This window comes from Pongo pygmaeus, chromosome 4, assembly GCF_028885625.2.
Source record: "Pongo pygmaeus isolate AG05252 chromosome 4, NHGRI_mPonPyg2-v2.0_pri, whole genome shotgun sequence".
Lineage (NCBI taxonomy): Eukaryota > Metazoa > Chordata > Mammalia > Primates > Hominidae > Pongo > Pongo pygmaeus.
Genome location: NC_072377.2, coordinates 175,638,778 through 175,651,889, shown reverse-complemented (window position 1 = coordinate 175,651,889; position 13,112 = coordinate 175,638,778). Strand labels below are relative to the sequence as shown.

The 13,112-nt window shown below is 43.9% G+C and overlaps 1 protein-coding gene and 1 long non-coding RNA gene across 7 annotated transcripts in view; one reads left to right on the top strand and one right to left on the bottom strand.

Moving 5' to 3' along the window:
- Positions 1–1,192, top strand: part of LOC129036885 (uncharacterized) — a 30,616-nt gene extending 29,424 nt beyond the window's left edge. For all 3 annotated transcript variants that reach the window (XR_008502676.1, XR_008502675.1, XR_008502674.1), the window contains one exon: positions 1,064–1,192. This is a non-coding gene — a long non-coding RNA (uncharacterized LOC129036885). The remainder of the gene's footprint in view (positions 1–1,063) is intronic.
- Positions 1–13,112, bottom strand: part of KCNIP1 (potassium voltage-gated channel interacting protein 1) — a 382,861-nt gene that overhangs the window by 87,465 nt on the left and 282,284 nt on the right. The window lies entirely within an intron of this gene.

Sequence of the window (13,112 nt, the reverse complement as noted above, 5' to 3'; positions counted from 1 at the left end):
ATGACTAGAATGTGAGCTCCTTTGGGGCTTTGGTTGCATTTTACCATTTGGAGCACCCACCATGGCCCTGAAGCACAGTGCCTGGCACAGAGTAGGTGCTCAGCAATGCTCAATATGTGGAAAACGGGTGCCTGGGTCAATGGCATGGATCCTCCACAGCAGAAGAGCTCAGAAAAAGCAGCTCATAGTGGTTGCAGGGACCAGGGCAGCCTTCTCAGAGAAGGTGGGACAAAGTTGAGCCCCAAAGAAGGGCAAGGCTTGGCACTGGTAAATGGAGTGCAGAGGATGCTTCAGAATGAGAGAAGGGAGTGACAGATTTGGGCACTGGTGCAGAGGTTGGAACGTGAAAAGGATGGTGTGACCTTTGTAGAAGATGAATTGACAGATGAAGGGGACCACTGTGAGCTTGCCAGACTAGCACCCTCTTTTCTAGGAAATGTCCTCCCCTGATTCAAATGATTTTAGTGAAAATTTCAATATTCCTGCAATATGAGCTCCTCCTGGCCATCAGTTGCTTTGCCCAGGGTGGGAGTGGAAGGCTGGAGCTAAGGGCATCAAGTCACCCTCTCCTGGGAGGCCAGGCTTCTGGTATACACCTGGAGTTACTGGTGGCCACATTTTGCCATGGATATTGGAAAAATGACAGCATGTCTACAAGTAAAGGGAAACAAGCAGAGAAGACAGAGAGAGACAGAGAGAGAGAGAGGGAGACTGAGCTTCCTGAGTGCTGTGCCGCTCCAGGTCCTGGTTCCACGTGAGGCCCTCTTGCCATCCTGCATTAGTATGCCTCTGAGAAGTCCCTCTTTTTGGCTTAAGATAAGTAGAGCTGGTTTCTGTTACTTGGCACTAAATTAGAGATTTTTACATTCATTTGTAGCCTGAGGCTGGATTGGGCAGAGAGGGCATCACAAATTATTGCCCAAAACCAAGTCTCAACCCCAGAGGTAGCCTCACAGATCCCTATTTGATGATGATGATGATGATGATGATGATGATGAAGAGTGAGGAGAAGGAAGCAAAGGAGAAGATATGTTCATGATGCCACTTTCTGCTCTTTTCCAAGGACACTGAGCTGATCACCACTGGGCAGCAACAATGCTTGCTGAAGCCTCAGTCCAGCCAGGGGGAGAGTTTCCCCAATTCCTCATGGACACACGGCGAGATGCAAAATTCCAATTCCAGAAACTCTGACAGATGCCATCCCTCTTGGCTCGTATTGAAAGGAATGGGGTTCACAGCTGGGCTGACTTTTCTCCAATTGCTGTCTGCATGCCCAGCAGACTGGTCCCCTACTCCTTTCCCTTGGGGTAAGTGGATGCAGGCCTAGACCTTCGCTTCTTCCCCCAACCCAGCTGTGTGCTCTCTCATCCCAAACAAGAAAAATGAAGAGTGAAAATCTGGGCCTACTGACTTTCAGAATCAACCTAAATGTCTGTCAGCTCCAGGAAGGCAGGGAGTGTGCCTTCGTTTTTTTGTTGGTTTTGCAGGGGCAAGGTGGGGGATGCAACCAGGGTTTGCTGAACCACTCAGAGCTCAGGTTTCCCCATCTGTAAAATGTGACAACAGTGCCTATCTTTCTACAGGGATGTTTTAATGACAAAAACAGAGCTGATATATATAAAGGCACAAGTATATGCCTGACATGCTATAGGCATGTGAGTAAATGTTAATCCCTCTCTGTCCCAGTAGGGACCCTAGAGCCTGACATGGAATGTCACTTGGACAAGCACACATGAAAACCTGTAGCCTTCCACAATCCAGTGCTCTACTTTTTACCCTAAGTGGGCAATACCCGCTTTCCTCTGTTTCTGGCTACCTCGAAGGAAACCCAGTGACTTCAGGTCTTCTTTTCTTTTTTCTTTTCTTTTCTTTTTTCTCCTTTCTTTCTTCCTTCCTTCCTTCCTTCCCTACCTCCCTCCTTCCTTCCTTCCTTCCTTTTTTTTTAATAGGGTCTCAATCTGTTGCCCAGGCTGGAGTGCAGTGGTTCAGTCTGGGCTCACTGCAACCTCTGCCTCCTGGGCTCAAGCTATCCTCCCACGTCAGCCTCCCGAGTAGCTGAAACTATAAGCATGTGTCATCACACTTGGCTAACTTTTTGTATTTTTAGTAGAGACGGGGTTTTTCCATGTTGCCCAGGCTGGTCTTGAACTCCTGGGCTCAAGCGAATCATCCGCCTTGGCCTCCCACAGTGCTGGGATTACAGGCACTAGCCACGCACTGGCCAACTTCAGGTCTTCTATTCTTGGCCACTAGAAGCTCCTTTCCCCCAACACAACTAACCTGGCAACCAGGCATTCACATTGCACTCTCCTCTTTGTCTTCCTCTCTCTGTCTCCCCCTCCCCCACAGCTAGCCAGCTCCTCATCGCTCACCCTGACAGCCACAAACACCTATTTATTTGCTGAGTAACTTCCTGGTGGTTTAATATCCCCTTGAATTACTGTACAATCTCTTTCAAGTTATATTTGATTATTTTTCACATTTAAAAACATGAACACAATTACCCAACAGTGGCACATGCCCTTACAGTCAGAAATAAAATAGTATTGCAATACGATATATGCATCTTAGACAAGTAGTCAGTCCCTGGAAATTATGTCTCCAGCATGGAGCGAGATCTGCAGTGATAGGTACCATATAAATGCATATGAGACAATAAATAGTTACAAAGGGAGAGGATGCTGAATAATTAATCCACCCGCCTCTCCAGGAACGTTCTTTATAAATCTGTCCTAGGCATTCATTTGTTTTTTTACGGAAGCAAATATTTAAAAGTAAAGAATAAGTAATGTCCAGAAAGGAGACATAAAAAGAAAACAATCAGCTGGGGGGGGGTGGCAGTAGAAGATTACAGATGGCAAGGGCTCCAAGATGGCTGCACCATTGACTGATGGTATTTGCTAAGGAGACACCCAGGGGACAGGATGGGGTTGTTCACTGTGGAGACAGTCTTGGTTTGAGGTCAGTTCTAAGCATTAAGCATTCCTGCTGGGTTAATGCCATAGACTTCTTATTAGGCCCAAGTCTGTGTGTAGCCAGAGAAGGAAAAACCCACAGCAACACATTTAGAAAGTTCTAGAACCCACCTGCCTTCCCCTGATACAGATGGGACTCTAAGAATCACAGGATAAGAAAAGGATTTAATATGGTCCACTCCAAGCCTTGGCTTTGATTCGCACCCCTCCTGTGAGGGGTACCCACTGCCTCTCTTGGTGACTTGTCTAGTTTAACTCTGGGAGCCCTGACTGTTAGAAGGTTTTCCGATGGAGTCCAGAGTTGCCTCCATGAGACCCACATTTCTCTAGTTGTCCCCTAAGAGCCAAGAATAGCCCACGCCCTCTGCCCTTCAGAGGCAGAGACCAAGCCCTACTCACCCCTTCTCCTGGCTTTGGGCCTAAATTTCCCCTGATCTGAAATTCCTTTGGGTTCAGAAGCTCCTTATTAGAATGTGGTCCTTGTACAGTCATTCATTCCTTAGTGGAAAATAGAGTTGTTATTCTCCTTGTATATTTTAGATCCACATGTTTTATCAGATGCTTTGCAAATATTTCCTCTCATATTGTGGCTTGCTTTTTCCCTTTGTTAAGAGTGTCTTTTGGAGCAGAAGTTTAAAATTTTGATGAAATCCAATTTATTAATGGAGAGCTGGTGGGTATAAAATGCTACATCTACTTTGGAAAATCCTAAGTTTGCAATTTCTTAAAAAGTTAAGGTTTCACCCATCATGTGATCCAGCAATTCCACTCCTAGGTATTTGCCCAACAGGAATGAAAGCATTTCCACATAAAGATTTGTACATGAATAGCATACTAGCTTTATTTGTAATAGTCAAAAGTTGGAATTGTCTATAAATAGATGAATGAATAAGCCTACTGTGGTATATCCATACAAAGAAATACTACAATACTACTTAGCAATAAAAAGGAATGAAGTTTTCAGCTACACAATGTGAATGAGTCCCAAAATAATGCAGAATAAAAGAAGCCAGACAAGAATGCATACCGCATGGCTGATTTAGATAAAACTCTAGAAAATGCAAACTACTCTCTACTGACGGGAAGCAGATCAGTGTTACCTGAGGTGGGGTATGGTGGGGTGGGAGGGATGGAAGGTGGGATTAAAAAGGACATGAAGAAACTTTATGATAGTTATATTCATATCTTGATTGTGGTGATTTCATAGGTGTAGCCATATGTCCAGACTAATAAAATCAGATATGTTAAATATGTACAGTTTTTTTGTATTTCAATTATATTTCAATGTATCTGTTTTTTTTATAAAAAGGAATTTGAACATTTACATTAAAGGGTATCTAATCTATAACCTTCAGCAATATTTCTTAAAATTCCCTTTTCTTTCCCCTCTGATGTTCTTCCTTCTTCCAACTGCACAGGAGCCACTCACGCTGTAAAGCACAAGAGGGTTCCCCAGGACACCCCTCCTTTGGGACTTTTCTGGCTATCTTTCCTGGCTCACTTTCCCTTACTTACCCCCAACTTCTTTTTATTATGAAGAACAACTGAGCTTCTCTGGCTTATTTTCCAATCTTCTTTCACTCTATCTGTCCCTTACCTGACCTTTTCATGACAAAGAAAAGACAAGACATCACCTTGCCTCTCTCCTGCCTCACTTCCTATTTCTCTGCTGCATTAAAAAATCCTGGGTACCTGCTTGGTTACAACAGGATTGTACCAGAACGGAGAGGCTGGGTGGTGAACAGGTCAGTGTTCCTACTAATCTAAAAAATGCCTTTGTGTGAGTTAGAAAATGATGCTGGGGTTGAGTAGATGAATTTGAAAAATACTTCCCACTGGGCATATCCAGACTTGTAAGCACTGGATTTGGGGAATAGGTGACATCAATATCTGAAGTAAAAGATGCCTCCTCTCTCTGGGTAGAGACAGAGCCTGCACCAGGATGCATGGCTTGGGGAGCAGAGCATGCTGGATTTCAGCTCCCACTCACTCCTTCATCAAGAGCCTTTGCTCAGTGCATAAACTAAACAACGGACCATGGATGCCCTGGAACAAAAGTTTTGATGGCAGGCAAAATAAAATATTCTTAAGAAGAGAGGAAAGTTGAGAAAACCACTTGATAATAAATCTTGTTCCCATATCTATTTTTATTTTCATTTTGCGTAAAACGAGTTTATTCATTCAACCATTGAGAGCTGTTTAAATTGATTCCAGTTTTTGCTGTTGAAATGATACTGCAACAAATGCTTTTGCGTTTATCTCTTAAAAATGTGTTCAACAAGAATTTTTTAGGGTCAATACTTAATAGTGGCATTATTAGGTCATTTTGGGGTCACATTCAACTTTTCTAGGCATTTCCAAACTATTTGCAAAGTAGGTATACCAATTTTCTTTTCCACCAGTAATGTGTAAGAGTTCCTGTTGCTCCATATTCTCATCAATTCTTTATTAAATTTCTTAATTCTTGTCAGTCTTCTGGTTATGAAGTTGCAGCTCACTGTGTTCTTTCTTGATTAATAAACTTTATTTTTTAGAGTAGTTTTAGGCTCACAGCAAAATTAAGTGGGAAGTAGAAGAGTTCCCATATACTCCCTACTTCCACACATGCACAGCTTCCCCCACCATCAACATCCTGCACCAGGATGATGCATTTGTAATAACTGATGAAACTACAATGACACATCACTATCACCCAGAGTCCATAATTTACATTAGGGTTCACTCCTGGTACATTCTATGTGCTTTGACAAATGAATTACAACATATGTCTACCATTGTAGTAGCATACAGAACTGTTTCACTGCCTTAAAAATCCTTTGTGCTCCACCTAATCATCCCTTCCTCCCCACAACCCCGGAAACCAGCAATCTTTTTACTGTTCCCATAGTTTTGCTTTTTTCCGCAATGTTACATGGTTGGAACCATGATTGGCTTTTTTCACTTGTAATGTGCACTTATGGTTCCTCCATGCCTTCTACTGGCTTGATAGCTCATTTCTTTTTAGTCTTGAATAATACTCTACTGCCAGGATGCACCATCATTTATTTATCCATTCGCTCACTGAAGGACATCTTGGTGACCTACAAGTTTTGTCAATTATGAATAAAGCTGCTGTAAACATCCACATGCAGGTTTTTGTGTGAACACAAGTTTTTGGTTCACTTGGGTAAATACCAAAGGGCATGACTGATGAATCTTATGGTAAGTGTCTGTTTAGTTTTGTAAGAAACTGCCAAACTGTCTTCCAAAGCAGCTGTACTGTTTTGCACAGTCCCACGAAGCACTGATGAGAGTTCCTGTTTCTCCACATTCTCACCTACATTTTGTGTTGTCAGGTGTTTTGGATATTGGCCATTCTATGAGCACTGTAGTGGCATCTCATCATTGTCTTAATTAGCAATTCCCTAATGACATATGTGGAGCATTTTTTCATATGCTTACTTGCCATCTGTATATCTTCCTTGGTGAAATGTCTGTTCGGGTCTTCTGCTCATTTTTGAATCAGATTTTTAATTTTCTAATTATTGATTTTTAAGAGTTCTTTGTATGCTTTGAATAACAGTCCTTTATCAGATATATATTTTTTCAAATATTTTTTCCCAGTCTGTGGCTTGTTTTCTTATTCGCTTAACATTGCCTTTACAGGGCAGAGGTTTAAATTTTAATGAATTCCAACTTCTCAATTATTTCTTTCACAGATTGTGCCTTTGGTGTTATATCTAGAAAGTCATTGCCATACCCAGGATCTTCTAGATTTTATTCCATGTTATATTCTAGGAGTTTTATAGTTTTGTATCTTATATTTGGATCTATGACCCATTTTGAATTAATTATTGTGAAGGGTGCAAGGTTTGTGTATAGACTCTTTTTTTTTTTTTTTTTTTTTTTAATGTGGATGGCCAGTTGTTCTAGCACCATTTGTTGAAAAAGCTGTCTTTGCTCCACTGTATTGCCTCTGCTCCTTTGTCAAAGATCCATCAACTCTATTCATGTGGGTCTCTTTCTGGGCTTTCTATTCTGTTCCATTGATCTACTTGTCTATTTTTCACCAGTACCACAGTGTCTTTATTATCATGGCTTTAGAGCTAGTCTTGAATCAGGTTGTGTCAATCCTCCAACTTTTTTCTTCTTCTTCAGTATTAAATTGACTATTCTGAGTCTTTGCCTCTCTCTGTAACTTTAAAATCACTTTGTTGATATCCATAAACTAACTTAATAGTTGCTAATAACCAATAATTTTGGCAGGGATTGCATTTAATCTACAGATGAAGTTGGAAATAACTAATATTCTGACAATACCAAGGTTTCCTATCCACAAACATGGAATACTCTGCATTTATTTGGCTCTTCTTTGATTTCTTTCATCAGCGTTTTGTAGTTTTCTTCATATAGATCTTGTACATATGTTATTTGATTTATACTTACTTAGATTATAAGTAATTCATTTTGGGATATACCTTACTAATGTAAATGGTAGTGTGTTTTAAATTTCATATTCTACTTGTTCATTGCTGGTATAAAGGAAAGTGATTGACTTTTGTATATTAACCTTATCCTGCAACCTCAGTATAATAGCTTATTAGTTACATGAGGTTTTTGTTTTTGTTGTTGATTCTTATGAATTCTCTATACAGATAATCATGTCATCTGGAAACAAAAACAGCTTTATTTTTTCCTTCCCTATGTGTATACCTTTTATTTCCTTTTGTTGTCTCATTGCATTACCTAGGACTTCCAATATGATGTTGAAAAGGAGCAGTGAGAGGGGACATCCTTGCCTTATACCTTAGTAGGAAAGCTTCTAGTTTCTCACCATTAAGTATGATGTTAGCTGGAGGATTTTTGTAGATGTTCTTTATCAAGGTGAGAAAATTCCCCTCTATTTCTTGTTTGTTGAGAGTTTTAATCCCAACTGGGGGTTAGATTTTGTCAAATGCTTTTTCCACGTCTGTTTATATGATTATATGATTTTTCTTCTTTAGCCTGTTGATGTGATGGATTAAATTAACTGATTTTCAAATGTTGGACCAGCCTTGCATAACTGGGATAAATCTCAGTTGGTCAGGGTTTATAATTCTTTTTATACATTGTTGGATTCAATTTGCAAATACTTTGTTGAGAATTTTTGCATCTATGTTCATGAAAGATATTAGTCTGTAGTTTTCTTTTCTGATGTCTTTGGTTTTGGTATTAGGGTAATATTGGCCTCATAGAATGAGTTAGGAAATATTTCCTTTGCTCCTATCTTCTAGAAGAGGTTGTAGAGAATTGATACATTTTCTTCCTTAAATATTTGTTAGAATTCACCAATCAGCCTACCTGGGCCTGGTGCTTTCTGTTTCGAAAGGATGTTATTGATTCAATTTCTGTAGTAGACACAGGGCTATTAAGATTATCTACTTTCTTCTCGTGTGAATTTTGGCAGATTATTTACTTTAAAGAATTGGTTCATTTCCATGTAAGTTGACAAATTTGTGGGCATAGAGGTGTTTGTAATATTCCTTTATTATTGTTTTGATGTCTGTGTGATCTGTAGTTGGTTCAGAGTATTTTTTTTTTTTTAATTTCTCAAGATTTCTTTTTTGACCTATGTTATTTAGGAGTGTTGTTTAATCTCCAAGTATTTTGGGATTTTCTCGTTATCTCCTTGTTATTGATTTTTAGTTTGATTCCATTGTGCTTTGAGGGCAGACATTGTATGATTTTTATTATTTTGCTTTTGTTAAGTATGTTTAATGACTCAGAATGTGGCCTGTCTTGGTGAATGTCCCATGTGGGTTTGAGAAAAATACAATATCTGCTTTTGTTGGATGAGTAGCCTACAGATGTCAATTACATCCAGTTGATTGATAGTGTCCTTGAGTTCAACTATGCCTTGACTGACTTTCTTCTGCCTGCTGGATCTGTCCATTTCTGGTAGAGGTGTGTTAAGGCCTCCAAGTGTAACAGTTGGCTCAGGTATTCCTCCTTGCATTTATATCATTTTTTGTCTTCTGTATTTTGACCCTCGGTTGTTAGGTGCACGCACATTAAGGATTGTTATGTTTTCTTGGAGTACTGACACCTTTGTTATTACGTAATATCCATCTTTATCCCTAACAATGTTCCTTAAGTCTTCTCTGTCTGAAATCAATGTAGCTACTCTCACTTTCTTTTGGTTCATGTTAGCATGATTTTTAAATGTTTAAATCCAATTTAAACCCTGTTCCCCATTTAAAGCCTGACTGAGGCGGATTTGTGACCCACCTAGACAAGTTTTAAAGAGACTAATCCTGGTAATCATAAGATTTATTTCTAACATAACTACAGAGTCTGTTTGTTAAGTAACCTCTACGGACAACCAGGGACCTAATTTTCTGAGAAGCACACACTTTGGGAAATGCTGATCTACACCTATCCTTCATTTTACCAACGGGGTGCTTATGCTCAAATTAGCCACTGAGCCAGCACTAGAAGCTTTGGGTCACACATAAGGAAGGTGGTGGACCCTTGCAGCAAGAGAGGCCAGTACATGCATCTTCCTGAAAGAGCTGAGCAGAAGTGGTTGGATGCCTGACTCAGATCTTCAGGCCAAGCTGCGTTGGGGCCCAGGGATTCTCTGTCCCCACTGGAGGCCTGAGAGTTGTCCATCTCAGCTCTGGGCATCTGCTTCACCATAATCACTGTAGCAAAGAGGCTTTTGCTGAAATGCCTGTGACTTGAAGTCAAATGCCTATTCTGGGGGCCTTACAGAGCTGACTGGACTCTGGGCTTCCAGCCAGTGTCCCCTGCTGATGGCCCATTTGTTTCAAGGTCCTTCCATTTTTCTGGTAGCTGGAAACCTCAGTCATTTTGAGTTCTTCTTTCCCTCCCTTGTCCCCAGACACTGTTGAGTCACTCATCATTTTTGTCTTGAGCTTACTTGGTGACCTGCCTGGGTGCTGGGGCCATGGGGACAAATCAGCACCCAGTTAGAGTGAGAGGCAGGTGCTCAGGCTGCTCCTCCGCCCAGCCCCTTCTCCCCTCAGTCCAGGATCCAGTGGAGTCTGGACTTTGCCTCTGGCCTCCTCCACTCTGATGTAGCTCACTCAGCAAAGCCAGGCTGATGCCTACAGATACCAACACACTCAATCTCTGCCCAAGAGTCTCCCGCACTCAGCTGCTGACTGCCTCGGGCATACATCAGGCCACTCTATGAGGGCAGAGACCTTGTTTCTTAATGGACACCATTACATCCCCAGGACCTGACACAGAGCCTGAGGTCACACAGGTGTGTGGTGAATATTTGCAGAAAGAATGGGATGAAGGTGGCACTTGAAGTTCGTTGTCATCTGATCCTCTTGACTCTGTTGGCTTCATTTCCCAAGACCCTCTATGGGCTTCCCCTACTGGCAGACTTACTGAGGGCAGAGGGGCACTGGTTCCTGCTTCGGGTCAGCCCTGTCTGGGAAGGGTTTGCACTGGTGGTTTACAGATGGAGAGGGGAATGCTGAGGGGAGTTCAGTGACCCACCCAGTGAGCACTGGTGAGTGACAGAACTGGAACATGTATAACTCACTTGTATATGTCACCTTCTCACTTCATCCCCAGGACCACTTGAGAGGGGCTGTGAGTGCCCCATTCATTACACAGGTGAAGGCACAGAGCCAGGGGGTGGCATCGCTAACCCATGGTCCCCCAGCCAGCTGCGATCAGAGCCCTGACTGCCGCCTGCAGATCCCCTGCCTTCCTGATGACGTCTCGTCCCACTGTGGGGACGGAGGGCGAAGAAGCCACAGAGGCCACATACTGGAGACAGGCAGGGACCCTGCCCTAGAGGCTGAGGTCTGATGAGAGACTCACAGCAGCCGTGGATAGTTTGTCTTCTTTATTCTTAATCTGGGGAAGGCAAGTCTCACTTCGTGGGCACCTATTATGCATCAGGTCCTGGGACGTACTGATGACACATTGTGGTCCCCGACTTCAGGAGTCTCTTAGCTTGGGGGGTGAGTGGGTAAAGTGTTGGACTAGAAACTAACTCCCAGCAGCAGAGCCCTGTGGGCTCCAGCACACTGCAGAGCAGAGAGGAGGGAGGGCATCAGGATCCTTGGGGCATAATCCTGGTGTTTTGGTTTCTCACAGCTGCTGTCATAAATTACTGCAAATTTGCTAGCTTAACACAACACAAATGTATTCTGTTACAGTTCTGGAGCCAGAAATGTGGAGTCAGTTGCACTGGGCTAAAGTCAAGGTGTTGGCCAGACTGGTTTCCTGGGGAAGCTCACAGAGAAAACCCGTTTCCTGGCCTTTTCTGGCTTCCAGCCACCTGGATGCCTTGGCTCATGGCCCCTTCCAGGTCTCACTCCAGCCTCTGACTCATCATTGTGTCTCCCCCTCTTCTGTAGCAAAATCTCTGTCTTCCTCTTATGAAGATACTTGTGATGACATTTAGGGCCCAACTGGATAATCTAGGATAATGTCTCCCAATCTCAAGATCCTGAATTTAATCACATCTGCAAAGGCCCTTTGTCATCTAAGGGAACACTCACAGGTTCCATTGTGAGGGCCATTATTCAGTCTACCACATCTGGACTCATCACTTCCTAACTGGGTGAATCGTTTCACCTCTTAGAGCCTCAGTTTCCTCCAGTGTAAAACGGAGATAATAATCCCAATTGCAAAAGGGCTGTGGCTTTAAAGATTACATGGGACAATGTGAGCAAGTTACATTGCATTATGTGGAATATTGATTTTAATCACAGCACTGGAATTCAACTCTCCCAGGTTTACCCTTAGCCCTCAGCCCTGCCTAGCTGGGTTTGATGCAGACACAAGCAGTTTTCACAGGAGCACAAGTTTAAAAAATAGGGTGGGATGGTGCTTGAAGTGAATCTCCTTCCAGATTCCCCACATCTGTCCTGTACTCCTGGCTATGGGGCATGGGAGCACTAGCCTGCAGGTCTGAGGCTTTGCTTTGGCGATGGTGACGATGTTTGGAAAGCGGAACTGGGGGCTGATGGAGGCACCGTGCTGCCCCCACAGTTACTCGGTGAGCTGAGACCCTCCAATGATTGTGTACTGGGAGAGGGCCCAGTCCATCGGCTTCCACAGCCAATGGGCAGCTGTGACGCTGGAGATGAGTGTGAAGCTCCTGGCTGGCACTGTGTGCACACAGTCGGTGCTCACTACATGCCAAACCCCTCTCCTTTGCCTTCCAGGTTCCCCTGCTTCTGGTAGGCAGCTGCAGAAGGTGAAGAGGCAACACTGAGGAGGCAGGAGGAGGGCTGACCACCAGGTCCCGGCATGTCCCCAGCACCAAGTGGCCCAGAGAGAGCCCAGGATGCGCACACAGGTGGACGCTCTGCGTGCTGCCCTAGCGGGTGCCTCAGGACCCTTTGACATTTCAGTACCAGAAATCAAATGTTGCTTCAGAAGCCTGGCCCTCCAAAGATGTCACAATCCAACCTCCCACACGCACAGGTAATTGGAGTCTAAACCTGGTTCCTGCTTGCTGAAACCTTGATGTGAGGTGATGGGTGGGAGAAAGGTGATGGGAAGGGCGATAGAGCCGGGGGTGGGTGACATGGCTGGTGAGATGCCATGAGTTTGGAAATGGCCGAGGCTGCATGCCACCGAGGACGAGGGCCTTCCGAGCATCCAGGCAGGACTAGCGAGGTCCTGGGAAGCTCCCTGCACTCCTCCATCCCATGCCAGTAGGTCTCAGCCATTCGAAGCTGCCAGAAGCAGCTCTTTGAAGCCAATGTCGTAGATCGTGGGGAGATGCCTCCCTTGGAGCAGGCAGCCCAGTGCAAGCTACATGCACAGACAATGGAGCCGGGTCCTGGCCAGATGGTACCTGGAAGCCGCCACCCCTTTGCCTCCCCCAACCAAGGCTAGGGCCCTTTCCAGACCCAGAGAAGCCTCCTTGGGGACAGAAGTCCACGCATGAAAGTCCACCCCAGCAGAGGGTTGAGATGCAATGAATCAATCGTGTCTTACTGTGCCGGGTTTTGCTCCCAAACTGCCAAGTATGTCATCACACAGCCCTCCCGACTGCTGGAGCATGACTTACCTGCAAGAGAAAACACAGATGGGGATGACGACCACCTTCCCCCGGGACCAGCATGGCCTCTGGGACTGGGCCCGAGCAGCCCCTCGTGCTGAGGAAGAGGCAAGCTC